The sequence below is a fragment of the Oxyura jamaicensis genome, chromosome 4 (assembly GCF_011077185.1).
Source record: "Oxyura jamaicensis isolate SHBP4307 breed ruddy duck chromosome 4, BPBGC_Ojam_1.0, whole genome shotgun sequence".
NCBI classification, from domain to species: Eukaryota; Metazoa; Chordata; class Aves; order Anseriformes; family Anatidae; genus Oxyura; species Oxyura jamaicensis.
In genome coordinates, this window is record NC_048896.1 from 88911017 (window position 1) to 88928715 (window position 17699).

At 40.5% G+C, this 17699-nt stretch overlaps 1 long non-coding RNA gene across 5 annotated transcripts; it reads left to right on the forward strand.

The window, feature by feature from the left end:
- Window positions 1-2645: 2645 nt before the first annotated feature.
- On the forward strand, window positions 2646-16672 carry LOC118166837. Of its 5 annotated transcripts, none has more exons than XR_004750745.1 (4): window positions 2646-2909; window positions 10334-10418; window positions 13592-13719; window positions 13950-16672. It is a non-coding gene; the product is annotated as an uncharacterized LOC118166837 (long non-coding RNA). The 5 variants fall into 5 exon arrangements; XR_004750744.1 differs by having other exon boundaries at window positions 2647-2909; window positions 13995-16672; XR_004750747.1 differs by having other exon boundaries at window positions 2647-2909; window positions 15564-16672.
- Window positions 16673-17699: the final 1027 nt, after the last annotated feature.

Below are 17699 nucleotides of genomic sequence, written 5' to 3' on the forward strand. Positions count from 1 at the left end.
ATGGCATGAAAGAGCACAAATACAATGGAGGAACATGGGCACAGTACAACTTCTCATTTCAGACATCCCTGCTAAGTCTCTGTGGCTTGAAACCCAGCAATGAAAGCAGACTCACATGCAAAGGAAGGCCTGCCTATTACTTATAGGATGGAGGTCCAAAAAGCTAAATCCCTCTAGGCATGTAAAAACATTCTTATCAAAGGAGCTGTTCATAGGCGTTCACACAGTGCAAGGACAACTTGGGTTTTTCCATGATTAATGATAAGTTTGGAGGAATGCAAGCCACGCTATACTCAGGGATTAGCTGTTTATCAAACAAAATATATTGGGAACTGGGGCAGCTAGGGCAGCTGAGCTACACATATTCGTTTGTTAGGTGCTCCTTTCCTCTCCCATTTCATAAGCAAAGGGTGTGTGTAACCCTAGCAAAGTCCCTTAAAGAATAACTGCACAGAAAGTCTGTTTTGCCTTGAATGTAGTCTCTTCTGTCTGCTGAAGCACTTGAGGTCAAGCTTTTATGAAGACATAATGCCCCCCCTTATTCTTCCACCAGCATAAACTGAACTTCATAGACTGAACTGGTACTTTATAACTGATATGCTTTCACTGAGGCCATTTACATTGCTATTATTGCTTATTTCCTCTGCTATCTAGCTTCCTAGAGGTTATGCAAATCAGAGATTTGGGATTATTTGTGTCAACAGTGGCTGTTTTATTAGAAAGCCTGTCTTTGAAAAGGTGGTTTATGTACAAATCATGTGTGAAGTCTCAAGCAGCTCAGACAGCAGTGCCAGAGCCCCACCATGTATTAAAACTCTGGGAGCAGACTTCTGGCTGCCACCAGGGACACTGATTTCAGTGGGACTGTGCTGACTTGGACAGCAATTAAATCAGTGCCAGCTACGAGCAGGGAAATATGCAATGATAAACAGCTTTTCATTAAGTAAAGATTTCAGATGAGTCATGAGTAAATGTCATTTGCTTCCCAATACTCAGGCAAAGATACAGCTCTTAACATGAAACACTTCATTTCAATGCAATAACACCACACTTGCTGTGTGGTGTTAACTCCTGGAGCTCCTGTGAGTAATAATCTTCTTGTAGCCCATAGAGAGGGGCTATTTTCAGAGTTTACTTTAATATATTAAGACTCACAGGCTCTGTGTCTATGGATTTTCCGTCTAGGACTTTCACACCAATAATCTAGTGAGTATCCCTTAGGAAATGAAGAGAAAACTGGACAGGTTTAACCAGACTTGGCCATAGTAAAGCATAGGCTTTGGGCATAAGACTGCCCAAGAGGAATATTTGATAAAAGAGTGCAGCTCCATGGCCTTTTTGACTGCTACACAATCAGTTAGTGGTCCCTCTGCTGAAACTACTGACAACAGTGACACCTGTGATGGTGGTTTTTGTGGTTGGGGCACCTGTCTGGTAGAAATTGGGTCAAGGCTGATGACTCAGTTCTCAAAACCTGCCAAGCAGCTGTCAGATGGTGGGAGTTTTCACCATCTCCTAGACTGGCTGAGTGCTAACTGCTGACTTTGAGAAATATGGGTTATGAGCCTTGACCAGCTTCCCGGACTTTCCCTGCACCCTGAGTCCTCTTTTATTTCTATCACTAGAAAGGCAAATGTGTTTGCTATTTATATATCCAATGTCCATTTTTAATTTGCTTGTGTGTGTGAGGGTATGTGAACAATTCTTGTCTTTAATTTCATGGTGAAAGAAACTTATTCCTATGCAGAAAGCCAAGCACACTCTCTGCACTGCCTCAGAGCAGTGGAAACTCTTACTGATTCTTTGGGAGGAGAAGTTAATGCTATCTTATCACAGCAAAGAAGCCAGGGAACCTGATCAGATACTGGCATCTTTTGCAAAGCAGCATACTCTGCTCAGTGCTTGGAGAAATCAAGAAAACTTCCAAACAGACTCTCAAATGGGAACTCATCTTTGGCCATCTAAAAAACAAGTGTTTGGTCCACCTCCCCTATAACCATTTCCAGAGGGCAGTTCACCCAGAGGTGATTAAAACAGGCAGAGCTTCTGCAGTTGTCTATCTCTTTCCTTTGACTGAAGAGAGCTTGGGAGACCTGCTTGAGCTAGATGGTTTGTTTTCAATTGATTAAAGTGAAGCGAAGCCAGTGTCAGTATGAGCAGCATATGATCATATATGGAAAATAAATAATATTGAGAAGAGGTGACAGCAGAGCTTCCCACACAAGAAAGGCAGTTGACACTAGAAGAATAATCTTTCTCATTATTTCCCAGACAATTATTTCCCTTTTCCCAATACGCTACAACCTGTTGTCCTCCAGCAAGCAAATGAATGTGACTCCATCATTACAATACTGAATATGCAATATTCATAATACAGCGGAGAAAATGAAGGCAAAGAAGGTAAATCATTTGGCTACAAAAATCTATCAGTATTAGAACCAAGGTAATTATTTAGGGGTTGCTGGTTCCCATGGCTCTTTCAGACCAAGCTAATACCTTATTAATGCTTATCCCTGCTGTATTTAATACCATAAATCTTCATTTAAGAAGCTGCAACTCCTATAACATTTAATTACTTCACTGTGCAGCTTTAAGATGTGAGTGGGCTTGAAGGAAAAAAAAAAAAGGGGGGGGGGGGAGCCAACTTCATTTGGATTTAATTAATTTTCTCTGTGGTTTGCTTGGTAAAAGGCTTCTCTCCTAAGGTAAGGCAGCTGTGACTACACACAGAAGTATAAGAAAAGCCATAAGATAGAGGCTAAGAGTTTGAAACCAGGTTACCACCTACACTGAGGCCAAACTTTCAGTTATGTTGACTGCACATAAATGCTGCTGAAATTAGAAGGATCTGAAGATGACTGGAAATTGGTCTTTATAGCCTTGATGGGGGAGAGAGTGCCAGGCTATATGTAAGTACATATTTATTTATTTATTTTAAAAGTTCTTATTTTTGGTATTTCTGACAGCGAGCCCCTGCTGCATGAGTAACACAAGGTGCCATTTCCAACATGTTGTTCAAAGCAGCCACTGTGAAAAAGCACCTTCACCAAGATGTTTGGGTAACAATTAGTAGCTTCAAACAATAAATGAATATAAACTGCAAAGGTTGAAAAGGCAGTTGGGGCAGGAGGAGGGTCATGCAGGAAGGGCTGGATCTTGGTAAGGAAAGTGACAGAACTGCAGCAGGCTGTGTGCCTGCACAGCACTCAGGTTAGGGAAAGGCCATGTTAGGCCCACGCTGCTGTGTGGAAATACTGCTGTGGAATCCAGGGTAGGCCGCAGCCCAACACCACTGCCACCAGTCTCTGTAACAGCTGCCATTGTTTGGCAGTTTTGATATACTGGTAGATAAAAGGAGGATAAGTACACAGATATCCTTCACTGAGCAGAAACAATGGAAACCCAATGTTATTTCAGTCCATTGGAGTATTTTAATCTGTCCCCTCAGCTATGGCTGTACTCAGGAGGATTTAAACTTTGGATTTCTTTCAGAGATACTGAGGCTCTGATGCAGTTTCACATGTTACAACAATAACCATTTCAGGGCCAAAAGCTGTTTAGTATTTCAGGGTGAGTGCTCTCCTGTTTCAACTAGCTGGTAACGTCTGGAGAGGAAGAGACAATTGTTTACATGACTGAGCGGGTCAGGATCTGCTTTTCATCCATCCTGCTCCCTAAGTAAATTTTGCAAGCAAATCTGAATGAGTGGCAAGGCTTGGCATGTCATGGGTTTTGAAACCCACAACTCCTTGAGTCACCTGATTGTAAGATACTCAGCTATTATCTTAAAAACACTATGTTTATAGATTTCTTCACTGAAGAGCAGAATTTGAAAGTGTGGTCACAAATGACCCAGAAACAGAAAATAATCAAAGAAACCCAATAGTTATTTATTATTTAATGGAACATGACTTTAAGGATAATTTCACAGTTTTGGAGGCTGATTTAAGACTTCTGAATGCTTGGTGTTTACCACTGAGTTATATGAACAAATGCTGGATGGGGCAGTCCTGTTTCAAGGTGATTTTATATATCTTTGGTTTCTGTTTCATTCAAGATCATAGGTTTCCAGGCTCTCATTTATTTTCATAGGAAAGCCAACAGAGTTTAGTGCTTCCAGGTTTTATAAACTCTACAGGCTCACATGGAGCCAATTCAACAGCCTTCTAATGTACAAAGAAAACTTTGTGTAATAAAATCCATGAACTGATAGAAAAGTCTCTGTGTCCCAAAGAGCTGTAAAACCACTGATTAAAATCTGCTCCAGCATTGAAAGCTGAATATGGAAATGAAGAAGATACAGATACAGTGAAAAATGTCCTATGATTATTTTCTCAAATGTAAAGGCTTCTGGGAACCTACTTTTGATTGGGATTTGATCAGGAATATTTTTTGGGCTGCAGTCATCTTGTACCATGGAAATGGGTAGAGTTTACTCATATATGTATCACCATCCTTAAATAAATGCTGTAGACTTCGTCTAATCTTCTATGGTTGTAGATCCTGATGTCGAAAGAGGAAAAACAGTACAAAGAAAAGGCCTTTTCATTCATGCCTCTGTACAATGATGTTGTTCTTCAGACAGGCTATAACTCATTCATATGAGCCATGGCTTGAATGCTCGCTTTATAAATGTTGTCTGTCCTATGATGTAAACTTGTTCTTGTCTCTACAGTCCACAAACACATTGGCCTCTCTTTCCTAGTCCATGTTGCTACCTCTGTGGTCAACCCTGAACTCATAGTTTTTATAAACCTTTGGGTCCAGGCATAAAAGTCTTCAAATATACCAGATGATGATTCTTATCATTCAAAAGTGGGAACTGTATGGTATTGATTATGGTTGATGATAGCAGTGCACCTTCCCAGTTGAGATTGGATGACCAAACAGAGCTAAGAATTCCTTGTGTGATCTCACTACAGTTGGATGTCCTCAGATGAGTCCTTCTCCCTTATACCAGTGTAACACTTGGGATCTACCAGGGAGAACTGAGAGCAATTCACCAACAAAAATGTGGGCTAAGCACATCACAGAACTCAGTTAATAAATGCAGAAGACTGTCAAATACAGCGAGCAGAATACATATAGCAAATAGTAACTGAAGCCCAGTGCACACATTTTTCCTCAGGCCTTCATTGTTGCAGTCAATCATTTTAGTCCATTAGTAGTAATAATTTATATAGCAATGGAAGCAAACTTTGGATTATATATGAACATCGCAGTAGGCAGTAAGGAATGCATGCTGATCCCTGTTTTGATGACATCTGGACAAGCTAGTGATCTTTGGGATGTATATTCACTAGACAGAGATAACAAAGAGTTGGCAATAAATTTATTTTTCAAGTCTCCACATTTTCTAGTAGTTGCAGAAGCCATCAGGCTGAAATGACATTCTCAATAAGGATAATCTCCCACTTGTGGCTGATTCAAGGACTGCATGAAAGAATACTCAAATAACAAATGCACCCAGTGTAGTCTCAGACATAAGAAGCTCAGATTAATTTAGAGTAAGTTTAAAGAATTATCCCATCTTCTGGGCTCTCAGACATCAAAATTTGCTCTCCTCCCCCTTCACCTGCCAGCTGAGCTTATCCCTACCTGCCTCTTGGCTTTTATTAACACTGCCTACATGGAGGCATTCGTTTGATATTTAAATTGACAGGTCAATTATCTTTTCAAATTTAGTGATATGACAAGCCAGGGGGTTTATCCCATTACAATATTTCTAAGTGACAAAATTATTTTATCTCTCCTTGACAGCATTATTGACCTGTAATCAGCAGACGAATTGGAGAAACAGAGGTCATCTCAAAAGTAAAAAGCCAGTTAGAAAACTGTTTGGCCAATTATGTCAGTCATCTTGACTTAATCTTGCAGCAGAACAAGGAAAGATTTGTTGCTATGAACCTTGGCCCAACAACCCTACGTGGAAAGCTTTCGACTCAGTTAAAGGGGGGGGTGTCTCATATGTGTGACTTCTTGCAGTGAGGTCAGTGGGCCCCAGGGGTTGAAGGAGGATGAAAAATAGTGAGAGGTCAAGGTTTGTAAAGCAAATCAATTTTCTTAAAGAGAAGATTCTTCTTGGAATCGAGAACCCTGTGGCTATGTTATAGGTCAATTTTCACAAGGTTACAGCTGCTACCGAGCATCTGGGCTAGACAGCTTTTTTGGATGTTAAATCTCTTAATCGAGCTGGTCTATGTTTTTCTTTGAAAGCATGTTTCCTTAAAAAATACTCAGCATTTTTTTCTAATAAATCATAAATAGTTATCACACATGCTTCATTTTTAAATCTGTCTCTTTGACACAGGAACATATAAGCCATCTGTGTGTTCCTTAATCATTTTAGCAACATTTGTTTGCAGTGTGTCTGCTTGGTTGAGCTTTTAAGCTTCATTAAGAATAAAACATCATGTTTATCAGAAAACAAAAATATTTTCAAAATCAATAATGCAAAGTTTTCTGCCAACAATTTGAGGTGGCTTTAAATGAAGATCTTCCAGATATTAGGTCTTTGAATGTAGTACCAAAACCTTAGTAGAATAGACTGTTACCTATTATTTGGCATTAAATAAAATCTTTCACTGTTCTGGCCATGTCCAAGATACAGATGAGGTAAGCAATTGTTTGTTTTCTCATAATTTGGCTAGGGCTTTTGGGTAATTCACCACCTTGCACACAAAGCTGGACAATCCATCTATTTGGTAGTTGGATGAGGTCAGTTATGGTGTGATCTTTTTCACAGGATTGAACATCATTCATACAAACAACCACCACAAGGTCAAGGTGACAGGGAAGCCATCGCCCTTAACATCCATGCATGGCAACCCACAGAAGTAAATCTACCTGAGCTCCTAAGGCTGCTTCTGCTGCAGGGTTCAAGCAGGGGAGATGCAGGTCCCTGACAGATGGAGTGAGCCAAGCACATGCACAGCAGCAGCTGGGAGGAGCCTGAAGGCAGAAAGACACGTCAGGAAACAAAACTAAAGCTCTCACTTCTGCCATTATTATTCCTTTGTCTATTTATTTCCATTAATGTATGCCGGCGAAGAGAGGGAATTAGGGCCCAGAGTACAGAAGAAATGAGGAAATTAAAAAAGAGAAGGTCCTATTTCTCAACTGCAAGGATAGATGAACAGGGGAATAGACTGTTTATGTACCAGCCACATCAGTACTTAGGACTTGCCCAGAAATTGGCAGGCTTATAGAACAGCAAGGAGAAATTATCTGGAATAAATGCCAGAAGATGAATATCCATGCTGTTATCCAAACTAAACTGTTCATTTCTAAAGTTACCTAAAGTCTTGTCCCCCCCCACCCCCATCCACCGGAATTGCTTAAAAAAAAAAAAAAGTCACAGTAATTATTGCTATTTTGAATACTACTAAGTGTGTGTTTTGAAGAGACATTGGAAAACAGAGTATGGCCCAAAGAGACAGTCATACTAAATAAAGAGAATGGAAAAAAAAAAAAAAAAGGCAGGAGCAAAACCACTAGACTTTTGGGACATCTAGACTGTTAACCTTGAATTTTGCAATTAGTTTTGACTGTATTCTTAGAAAAAAAGAAAAGATTATTTCTAAGAATCATTCTAGGAAACATGATTCTCAACAGGAATTTGGAAACATGACTGTATTTTTGAAGTTGATGTTTTTCTTTATGTTGGATATAGTGGCAAGGACTTCTTATTACCAGATATCCTGTCAAAAACAAGGAAGAAATCCACACAACTTCTGTTGAAGTGCCTTGGAGTTAAACATTTGTTGGACAGGCACAGAAATCTGTAATGCATGATATAAACCTAATGTCATAACAAGAAACATATTTTCAAAGTAATTTCTCCAGAAAGAATAGTATCAGGCATGTATTTGGTATTTTTTCCTGTTTTTTTTTTTTTTTTTTTCTTTATAAAGTTTTTTTTTTCTTTTTTTTGGAATAGCAATACTGGACACACAGAAATATAAACACTTCATTTAAACATACTGCTAACATGTTTAAACATGTTTCCTTGCTATACTTTATTAAACTTTATTACGTACATTATTAAAAATTCTTTGGACGGCAGTACTTGTTCAAACAAAGTGGACTGAGGTTATGGATATTCACTGGGGTTGAGAGAGATTGCAATAAACTGAGCTGAAGGCCCTTGATTATGTCTGTCCTGAGTAAATCACCCAGGCAAAATTTCAACTTGATGGACAGGCCAAGTGTGGGGCATATCCAAAGGGCATTTGAGACACACGTCGTGACATTTCGCCATGTATGTCTGAGTGTTTCCTGTTTGGTAGGGTTAAATAATGAATTGTTTGAATGTGGGCTAGGAGCCTGCAGCTAAATCAAAGGTGGATTTGACCTTCAAGTTCTACCTCAGAAGAAACTGCTCAGTGTCAACTTGGATGACAAAAAAAACTCAAATTTCCCATTTCATTGACCCTGGGTTATACTAAACTGGTTAGACTCAGATAAAGAGTTGCCTACTCTGCCAGTACTTTAGAAAGGGTAACCTGAGTTTCAAGTCCATTGCTTCAGCCCCCAGAAAGAAGATTTTATAGTGCACTTCCCCACTCTAACTGTGAGACAGACAATGGTTGGATTTGGACAAGGCTTCTTGTCAGTCAGTCTGGCCAGTTGGAAAAAATTAATCTTGGAAAAGTCATAAATCACATGCACAGGATTTCCTTCACCAGAAAGGATGTCGAAGGAATTTTTCAGAAAAAAAAATGAACTCTGTAACAAAAAGAGAATTTTAGACAGAAGGTTGTTTGTTTTCTTTCTAGGTTACCCTGTTATTGCCAAGAAGTCGTGGATATAGACTCATGCCTTATATATAGCTAAATTAGGAAAATAATAACTTGGGGAACAGGTGACCAGCTCCAGTCTGATTTATGCCCTCCAGAAACTTGAGTTCAGATCAAAGCTAGCAAGCAGAAATGTTTTGCTTTTCTATTACGTAATACACAACCATCACGTAATCTGAAATAATTAACAGATTAGGATCAACTAAAGCCTGAGCCTCAGCTAGACATAAAGGCAGAGTGTAAGAAAATTGCATAGTCTGGGAAGTTCAGAAAAAAAACATCTGAGCTGAATCTTCTGCTCGTTTGAATTTATTTACTGCTGGATATTAAGACAATGAAGCAATCGGACATTAGATTGGGTGGTAGAGTTTACCAGTTTATGGTAACACAAGGCAATTCTTCCTTGGTCTCAGAGAACTTTATTCTACTTTATATATATATATTTTATTATTTTTTTTTTGAAATGGTTTTTACCACATTCACCAACTCTGATTTTCTCTTACAAAAAATGTAGGTCAGTCCTTCAGTTAAAAAAAAAATAGCAACAGCTTAAAATGAAATAACCAAGCCCAAATACATATTAAACAAAAGCAGCCAATGAATAAACTGCCTTGAGGTATTTCCTGCTACATGACATTAGGTAACAGGGATCAGAATTTCTAGAATTAGAAGATAAAAAAATGAATTTGGGCAGAAAGAAATACCACATTGTCTTTTTATCAAACAGTGGGAAGACTGAGTGGCATGAATGAGTTTACGAACAGCTGTCAGAGGTGTTCCCATCTCATTGCACTGCTCTATGAGAAATGAATTTCTCCACTCAGTAAAACACCAACAAATTTGGTGCTTTTAGCTTCAGATTTGGTTCTGCATCAGGGCTGTTTTAGGAAGGGATGCAGTCCCCTGCAAGTCATGGGTTGCTCGCCTTGAGAATCCCTGCAGACCTGACCTGGTACCAGGGCTGCAGTAACAGCTGTGGGTGGCTGTGGGTCCCTTGAAGAAGATGGAACTGGAAGAATGTAAGGGCTTTCTTCCCATCCTTCTCAGTATTTTGGCCAGCAGATATGCAGATGGCATAAATATGGCTGGACACCTGCCATGGGGACAATACGTGTCCAGGGGGCATGGTGGAAGGCAATACCACCTTGTGCTGCCTGTGAGCCCCCTCCACCCCTTAGTTGGCCAGTTATGGGCAGATTTTATTCCTTAGTTGGCCAGTGAGACTAAGGAAAGGAGATAACTGGGCTACCTCACTCTCTTTTTGTTGCAGCAGTCTAGGATATACATTATTTCCTCCAGTGAGCAAGAAACGGTTAATATTCTCATCAAATTATAACGTCAAACTGCTAAACACAACCCCCGCTCTAATCTGAACAAGGCAGTCTCTTCTGAAACTGGACCAAGAACAACAGAAACATCCTTGAACTGCAGCAGTTCTTTCGTAATCACCTCTTGGTTCTTGGACCAGAATATGTTTATCAAAGATGGGTCTGTAGGATGCATTTTATAAGATTAATTCACTTTTGCTCCACCAGGCCCCAGCAAACTCCCTCCTGCAATGATGGAGGCCATGAGCAGTAACCACCGACAGCAAGTTTGCTGCATCTGAGGTGAAATGAGGTGGGAATGAACTTGTTTGGTGTGCACATGACCATGGGTGGGGGAACAGATGGTGGATGGAGGAGACACACTGTCTCCTCCCACGGCAACTTCTGTCACTTCTTGAAATACATTTATGGGAGAAGGGCTTGGCTGTGTTTCATCTTGGGGCTTGGACCATCAGCGAGAGTCCTGCACTGTTGTGATTTACATTACCCTGACCAGAGAATGGTCTCTGATCAGCCTTTCAGACAGATTTAAAGGTAGTTTAGCCAAGGTCTGTCATTGCTCTGGTACAATTATTTTCTCACGCAGGTGCTGCACCGTTTTTGAAAGTATACACATTCTGTTGGCCAAATGTGTGATGTGTTGTGTCAGATTGTGCTGGGCACCTTGCTAATTTTGATTAGTGTGTGTGGGTGTGTGTAGGGAAGAGGAGCCGCTGCAAATATTGTGCTTAGAAAGTAAGGTTAGCAGCAGGCCAAAAAATACAGTGTTGTATCTGAAAAATGTGATCCCTGAAATGTAGAACAGCAAACTTTAACGTGCTGCAGAGAGTGATCAGGAATGGAGAATGCTGCACTGATTTCCTTCAGTTTGGCTGTCTTTTATAGGCTGTTTCAGAGGGAACTGGAGAGCAAAAGGTCACTGTTTTTAAGACACTCTACGTTTCCATGACTGCAAGAATATGACAATCACACCACGTATCCTTTGGCTTTAGAAAATATCCCCAGACACTGAATAGGCAATCAGCTTGCCTTTTTGTACATTGGAAAAGGCTTGTTTTTCCTTCTTGAAGAGAGTCGTGACCTGTCATTAGTTCCTTCCCCTGAAACACATCACATTGCTGACAGTAAAATGATGTTTTCATTCTAAGAATTCTACAGGGAAAAAAGGGAGCAGTCGTTTTCTCAAGGAAATAACCTAACAAGACCATGGTGATTACAACAATTGGCTGGAACATATCAGAAAAATAAGTGCTATGGTTACTCCAAACAAAAAAATCCAAGAAAGGAAATTTCAATTGACTCTTTTAGAAACAGTTTATAAGGAGAGATATTTTAAGGTGTTTTCCTTCAGTCAGCAAAAGAAATCTTTGTGAATGGTTGATGAAGAAAATTATTTTTACATTTCTGAATGAAATATGTGGTATATTCACGTTGAAGATCATCTATAGTTTGGAAAAAAAGGATAAAAATCTAGAGCTTTATTGCAAAATTTAAATCACGTCACAGAAGACGTGTAACATAATATAACATAACCTTAGACTCCAACCTCCCAAAGGCCAAAATTCAGCTCCTGATTCATGAAAATCCAATTGATATCAGTTAAGTCCCATTGATACTAACGCACAGAAGGAGAGTAATGTTGGGCAAACCTGAAAGAGGAACTTTGTTTTATTTGGAGAAGTTGCAAGTTAGCTATGCAATGGTGGTTCTAAATACATAAACCAAACCTTTATAGCCCACTTCTGAAATATTTAAGGGACATATTCAGAAAGTTACTTGGACCAAGAACTAAGAATGAGACAGAAACTTTCCAAAGGGAGAAAACTGAAGTAGCTCAATAGATGTCCTCCGACCTACAGTAATTTGTGTAAACTGAAGTTCTGGATCACTGTCCACAGTGTGTTGTAAGGCAGATTGGCAGAACATCTAGGCAAAAATATTCTAATTGTTCAAGTAAATTATCTGTGCAAGCTTTGATTTTTTTTAAGTTAATTTATAAATAGAGGTATTTATAAATTATTTTTTTAAAATACAAGAAAAATCAGACCATCCATTAAATTCATCTCTCATTTGTCTCAAGTCATGAAAAAAAAATCACAAAGGCCTAGAAGTCATCTCCGTTTTTGCCATGAAAAGCCATAGAAAAGATAACCTGATATTAAGCGTTTCATCTTGTTTGGAAGGCATACAGATAGATTTCAATATGAAAGGTTGTTTAAAAAAAATAAGTTTCACTTGCAAGTGTGAAGTCAGATTACACATTTCACAGGTTTTGCTCAAAACAGAGTGTGTATGTCCATACTGCAAGCAGCACATAAGTAGTCCATAAGATGCAATGTTAGTCCTTGTCAGGAAAAGAACAAAAGGTACAGGATTTTCTTTTACACAAATACAGTGTTTCTAGGACAGCTGGAAGACAAAATTAAGCAAATGATACTCCCACCTGCATTCTGTAAGATCCACCTGCAACTCCCTAATAAGTTTCAAGTAGAGGTGTGTGCTTACGGAGATGAATAGATTCAAAACAATGTCACATCTAGAGATTTAGCTCTGAGAATGCGGGTCTCATCACTAAATGTGGCCACTCAGCAGCAGGATTCTTTAGAAACCATTTTCCAAATTGAGATAATATGGCATATTGCTTGGGAAAGTAGCCCAGGAAACAAATGCTCAAGCTGTACAGCACCAAAATGATACCTCAGGCACCAATAGTACATTAGTCTCCCAAGCTTTTTTTTTTTTTTTTTTTTAATTTCCTAACTTCAGATTTTTAGCCCAAATATTAAGCTTTGTAAAAGGTTGCATAAACATAAGGGACTTGGAGTCATTTAAGATGTCCAAACAATCGTATCTGGGATTCCTCCCTGGGATGGCAAAGACAGTTTTCCAGAAACCCCCTGGAGGGAATGGAAGAAGAACTGGGGCTTTGTTCCTGCAAGAGGCATTCAGAAAGGCTCAGCGACAGAAAGTCGTTGAGGTTTCAGTGGCAGCCCCTACCAAAAACCAGAGTTGTCCAGATCAACACAAGTGGGGCACAAATCTCTGAAAGAGTATGCTGTTCAGAGGAACCAGCCTACCTCTTCATTGATGACCACCCCTATAACGCAGCTGGTGTTGTGCCCACAGAAACAGTATCTGAGATTCTCGTTTCCTATGGAGAAGTTTTATTATCTTGTTCCCAACCCAAAGTCAGGCCTTCTTTTTTATATAATTCTTTTTTTATATATATAATTACAAACAAGGACTTGTCCATGAAGCCAACTCCTGATGGGTACAGCTGTTGCAACTGCTGAAGGTTCGTTCCTCTGTCCCCTGGCTTTGCTTGTGCAGAGCATTGCTCTCTTTTCTTCTTATTTTGACAGAAATGACATTTTAGCTCTTCCTCTCTGCAAAAGCAGAATATGGAGGTCAATAGAGCCCTCATTTACCATTGCTGTTCTTCTTACTGCTCTTTCTCCATTTAAGGTCAGCTTTTGCAGAGAAACTGGGCTGTCACAGCCAAGGACCTGACCATTATCTTTTTATTTCACGTTTTTACATCTCCCAGACTGTAGCTCACAGGCAAGCTGAACCAATACATCAGAACGAGACAGGTGAGATACTATTATAATGCTAAGTATTAAAAACTATCTCTGCACTGATTATGGAGAAAAAAGCTGCTGCCGTATAATGGTAACTGTTGATTCAATGGCTATGGAAGTGCAGGGTGTAGAGGGCAAAAGCTTCTTTATTCAAAGGGAAATTATGCTTCAAAACTGGCTTTATTCCAGCACTGTCGATAGACCAGTTCTCTCTCCTTCCCCCTCTTTCTATATAATCTCAGTTACTTACAACATTAAAGGTCTTTAGAAGCTTCTTTCTGCAACAGAGCCCTGCTTCTGCCCCTCATCACCCCGGTGAATGACAATTTGAAAGAAAACCAGAAGCCTTGCTACGGATTTACAAGTTTCTCAGAGCAAATCACTGGATGCCAAAGAAGCTGCCAGGCTACTGCAACTTGCTAGCAGTTATAATCAGCGAACAAAGGAGTCAGAGGCAGCACCAAGGGGGAACCTTTTGTGAAAAATATTGACCAGCAAATTACACTGTAGACAGTGCTTTGGCACTTGGCTGTCTAAAGGTGACTCAAACGATTCGTTTAGCTCAGCGAGCTGGTTTCTAATTACACCAAATGCCTGACTGTTGTCAGTGGGCCCAGTATTTTGTGAGCGGGTGCTCTTCGCATGTGTCATTCATTACCTCACACTGTACCAAGAGCCATCTCTGCAGGGAGAATAGTTGGCAATGCCATTCGCTTGGATAATTTCTTCAGATAGTGGATTGCAACAAAACCCTCAAAACAATCCCCTTCTACCCTTCCAAAAAAAATTTAAAAAATAAAAAAAAAAAGAGAGAGAAAGAAAGAAAAGAAAGAAAATCCTACCAAAACAAACAAACAAACAAAAAACAGCAGAGCCCCCAGCCACCACATGCTAATTTCAGTAAATGCCCTGGAATGAAATGGTGGCAAGTTGCTGTCTGGGGTTTACAAGTTGAACACAGTTTACCCTTCCTGGGTTTTAGCTGGACTCCTGCTCTGGTGCCAGAGTAACAGCTGTAGCAGCTGCACTTGCATTTTGCCACCCAGTACAGGCACCTGCTGTGACCAAGGAAGTGAAAACCCACAGAGATGCAATTTTCTTTTAATTACATTAGCCTGGTTTTGGCAGTCAGCCATACAACAGAGTATTGGTGGGGATGTGGACTCTATTCACAATTAGAGCCTGTCTGGGGGTTACTTTAGACACGTGGCAGGGAGAAACTGGGCAGGATCCATATTAGTGCTGATTCCTGTTTTGGAGAAATAATCAAGATTGACATGATTTTTGTTATGTGGTGGTAACTAAATTGAACTCTTAGATCAGCTTTATACACTTTAGAGACTGTCTGGGTCATAGCAGTTATTTACATGCCACTGAAATATCCAGGGTCAGGCCATGGGTCTAAGGAGTACCTGAAAATCACCCGTGCTCTTTAATTGCTATTTTGACCCGAACGATGCTGCCCCAGACATGCCTGAGCGCAGTCTGAGGGACAGCATGGGTGAGGCTGCTCCCAGACAGCCTGTTCCCAATAAGCTCTACAGATGAGGACATCATATTTTGGAGGGAGAGAAAGTTGAGGCATGCAGACACGAGCCATGTGGTGCCAATTCTCCCCAGGGCCAGAGCAGGCTCTGGCCTGTTTCATTTATTCCTACAGAGACAGCCAGCTCCACCTGACTGTCCCTGGGTGCTGTGGAGAAGGAGGTGGGCTCTGGCTGTTTTCCACAGGAGGAAGAAGCTGTTCTTTGTTCCCAACATGCTCAGTGGCTAAAATTATCTTTTCTGTAGCAGGTGCATTCAAGGTCTTTATGCTAGGATGGTCACAGTGAGGAATAACATACCATTTCTTACAGCTTACATTAACTTCGTTTTGCCAACTTGCAGAATGTATTGAGGAAATATCATGACCCAACAACAACGCTCAGGCAACGCTTGTTCACTGTCCATTTAGCTTCAGATGCTGTCACTACTTGAATTAAGGTCCGTTTTCACCTTAGGCAACCTCTTACTGCTTTTAACCTTCTGAGCACCATTGCAGGAAGTGAGCCATGATGCAAAGCAGAACTTTGGATCTCCATTTTGCCTGTCTACATCAGAAAAGATGCCTCAGAAGCTGGCAAAAAGCTCACGCTTGTAAGACACTCACTGTGCTCACCTTGGCAAGGGGACGTAAGTGGGGAAGACCCTATGCACCTTCCTCTGCCCTAGCAAAGTGTCTGCAAGAGACAAGCAATGCATCCCTTGTTGTATCACCCAGACTTGGTCCCTGGGCCACCTGTGTAAGTGCAATGAGCAATGCTCCTGGTATGCAAAAGCTGCCACAAAAACCCTTCACAGGTGCCTGACTTTGAATTCCCAGGGCGATGCGCCACAAAACAGATGAGTCTCAGCACACTCTTTCTGTTCACAGGCCTGGCAAGCCCCTGGATCCTGTAGGAGACAAGACAAGGAGCACTCTGTGGACTCACGTATGCCAGAACGAGAGCCATCAATCTCTCTGCCTCTGCACTATTAGAAAGGAGCTGGCACTGAAAACAGAGCAAATGACATAGTGCAAGTTGTTTCCTCCATGGCAGGGCTGTAGTGCAGACCAGAGACCGTGCAGAGTGTCAACACAAACGTCTGCAGGATGCTGAAAGACTCAGTCATCAGAGGAGGATGAGATCTGGGCTGAGTGTTAACAGCAGGGTGCTTGGTCACAAGGAACAAAGGTGGAAAGAGAAGACACAGAAAAAGCTTCTCTGTCCTGGCCAATCAACTGGATGAAACATTTGCTGAAAAACAGGTCTCATGGTTTCTTTAGTAAGGCTGTAATCATGCTTCTGTTTCTGAAGAGCTTTATTCCCAACAAGTGACAGGATTGCATAGCGCTGTGAACAGCACTCGGGACTGTCTGGAACATGTAAAGTGTTGCTTTGGGGAGGGGTGTGCATGTGTTTGAATAAAATTTTCCAGTTAAAAATGTGCATCAGATCGTTCATCAGTAATACTCATATAAAAGAAATCACACTACTATTTAGGAAAAACTCATTAAAAGGACAAAAAACTCTTTAAAGGACAAAGTAGTAAAATTGGGGTAAATTAAAGAAAAAAATCTGGTAGATGATGTCAGAGTAGTTGTTCCTGCTTTGAGCCACTGCTGGTGAGAGAAGAATAAGGCCTGATGTGAAGTGAGCAGATCAAACAAAAGAAAAGAGTGAAAACTGGGAAAAGTAAAGGAATTAGCAGTAATTGTGTTGAGCCTCCCTCCATCTTCTTCAAGCCCTGTATGGAAGAGAAGATCTAAAGCCATAAAAAACAGCTGAAACAGAAAGTCATCATTTGGGTTTCCACATATTTCAAATGATGTCCAGGTCAGTGGTGACCTTAGAATAAATAAATAAATAGATAAATAGTCACTGGGTTTGGATTAAAGTCTTGGTCACCTTCCATACCACAAGGAGGCAAGTTTGGAAAGTGGGATAGGAAGTCATATACAGATGGCCTTATTCTGTCAAAACAAACAAACAAACCAACCAACCAAACAACCAAGCAAAAAAACAACAAACCACACTTTTCTTCCCTCATGTCTCAAAATAATGCATTGACAGCGTTCCTTCAAGAAGGATGCATTCCCAGGTGGAGCCTTGTAGTGCACTCATGGGACTGTGGTGGTAAGAATGATTTATTTCCCGTTTTCTTGTTTGAAATACAAACTGAATTCATGGCCAATCCCTGCTCCCAGCTGTGGAAGGAGCAGAAATCCTGGAAAAAAGTAATTTGAAAGTCTCTGTGGGTTGTGGATGATGGGACAACTTGGACTGTCAGCCACAATAGGTCTGCCTGAGACAGCTCATGGGGTAGTAAATTCTCTAAGGAATTAAAACAGTCAAACTGCCAGAAACTCCGTGAACCCAGGCATTCTTTTTTGTTTGTTTGTTTTTGTCCAAAAAATGTGTGTGCCTAGGGATGTATTGGAAAACAGAAAGGAGGGGCTTTTTCCTATTCCC